This window comes from Pteropus medius, unplaced genomic scaffold (assembly GCF_902729225.1).
Source record: "Pteropus medius unplaced genomic scaffold, Ma_sr-lr_union100, whole genome shotgun sequence".
Classification (NCBI taxonomy): Eukaryota; Metazoa; Chordata; class Mammalia; order Chiroptera; family Pteropodidae; genus Pteropus; species Pteropus medius.
In genome coordinates this window covers 16,045,983-16,048,415 of record NW_024349803.1, presented here as the reverse complement: position 1 = coordinate 16,048,415, position 2,433 = coordinate 16,045,983, and the positions used below count along the sequence as shown (strand labels likewise).

Here is a 2,433-nt window from a genome sequence, read left to right as displayed (position 1 = left end):
CCGCTCCCCCATACTTGTCCATGTATAAGGGCATGTGGGGATGTGTCCTTGTGCATGGGCTTAAGTCGGTACAGACACATCTGCTTCCAGCTGGGGTCTGAGAGCAGGGTTGGCCAATGTGTGTTGGGAGGTGGAGTTAAGGGCCGGGTTCTGGATAACTAGGGGTAGAGAGAGGCCAAGCCTCAGAGAGGGTGCCCAGGACCACAGACCACACCAGGCCATCTCTCAGAGCTCGTTCCTGTGGCAGTGGACTCCCGTGCAAGTTGTGGGGGCACTTGCCATCCCAGGGAGACCTCAGACTAACTCCTCAGAGGTCTAAGTTCAAAATCTTTCCTGCCCTCCTCCCAGCCCTGCATTCCTATGAATCAGCGTTTACCTGACCTTGGGCAGAGATTCTGGAAGAGGACGATAATGAGGTGGGACAAAATAGACATGGAATTTAAGTAACATAACCGATGCCATTGGAAATTAATGTGTATTAAAAATTTAAGGCTATTAACTGAAAAACAATGGAAGTCTCCACATAACTCCTAAACAATTTGAATAAGGAAAAATAAAAAACTCTACTGATCCCAAAAAAAGATTGTATATAGAGGGGGGTACTAGAGACAAGAATACATAATAAATAGAAACATAAAATCAGATATAACAAATAATTAAAAACATTAATCATTATACTCAATGTAAATGGAGGAGTATTTAAGATGGAATTTAAGAGGAATCGTTCATATTGTTAGAACATTCACTCTATCAAGAAGATGTAATAATTCCAAATACCTATGCACCTAATGAGATAACTTCAAGATATGTAAAAACTATATATATAGAAAAAGAAGAAATTGTCAAATCTACAGTCAGGGTGGAAGATTCAAACACCCTTTCCTCAGGAATTCCATTCAGCTATCAAAATAAATGAACCAGAGTCACATCTCCCAGCAGCGATACACATCTCAAAATACGGTGTTGACCAACCGAAGCAGTTGCAGAATGTTATGCACAGTAGTAGTATTTATACAGAACTTAAAATCTGCACACAGTACTATGTGCCTTTGATGGGTACACAAATATGTAGCAAAGTCTAAAAAATGTCCAGGAAGGATAAACACCCAAGTCATGATTTTCCTCTGTGGAGAGAAGGAGGGGGATGGAATAAGAGAGCTAGCTGTATTAGCTTTCTATTGCTATGCAACAAATCACTACACACTTAGCAGCTTAAAACAACATCCATTTATCATCTCACATTTTCTGTAAGTCAGAAATCCAGATACGGGTTAGCTGGGTCCTCTGCTGGAATCAAGGTGTTGGCCAGAGATGTGGTCTCCTCCAAGTTCATGCAAATTATTGGCTGGATTCAATTCTTTGCAGCTATAGGACTGAGGTCCCCGTTATTTTTAAAAATTATTTATTTATTATTATTTTTTGTTAGCAGTTGGCTGAAGGGTCACTCTCGGCTCCTAGAGGCTGTTCTCAGGTTCTAGCCACATGAACCTCTCCACTGGCAGTTCACAGCATAGATTTTTGCTTTTTATGGTCAGGCCAGCAAGAGAGCGTCTCTTGCAGCTTTGAACTTCTCGGACTTCTGTCTCTGAGCTACAAACTCTTTTTAAACAGGGCTCACCTAATGAGGTCAAGCCGGACCACAGTCAAAGGGAGGGGTTACACAAGAGGATACATAGAAGCCAGGAAACTTGGGTGCCATTTTAGAATTCTGCCTACCGTAGGAGGGATACACGGGGTCCTGAATTGCACTGAATATTTTATTTCTGTAGAAAAGTCTACAGCAAATATGACATTATGTTAAGGGCTAATAAAACTGGGTGATGAATAGATTGGGTATAGATCAGGTTTGATTTTCTTATTCTTTTATCCTGCATGTTTGGAAATATTTCACACACATATACGATTAATAACACAACAACAAAAAGCACCAAAATCGCCCTTGTAAGTAACTGTTGTATTAAAGACATCACAATTGAAATTATAAATTATTTAGAAGCAAATGACAGTGAATACTAAAACCTGCGAGTTACAGACATTACAGTAATTAGGTGACACTTTGTAGCTTTAATTACATATATTATGAACAAGAAAGACTGAAAATTAGTGAAATAAGTTTAAAACTAAATATACTGGAAAAGAAACAACAAAATAAATCTAAAGAAAGAGGAAAGAAGGAATTAGTAAAGATAAAAACAGAAAGCAATGAAATAGAAATAAAATATTGAATTAATATTTTATTGAATGAAATGAATAAATTTGCCCCTTGAGCAGTAAATAGATCAAGGTTTAGCAAGTTCGATCAAGAATGGAAGTGGGTCTATGGCCATGCTACCCTGAACAAGCCTGATCCGGTCTGATCTCGGAAGCTAAGCAGGGTCGGGCCTGGTTAGGACTTGGATGGGACACCACCTAGGAAGACCAGTTGCTGTAGGC

General features: G+C 39.5%; 1 pseudogene; it reads left to right on the top strand.

Annotated features, from left to right (window-relative positions):
- Nucleotides 1-2,315: 2,315 nt before the first annotated feature.
- LOC120582584 (uncharacterized) lies at nucleotides 2,316-2,433 on the top strand (annotated as a pseudogene).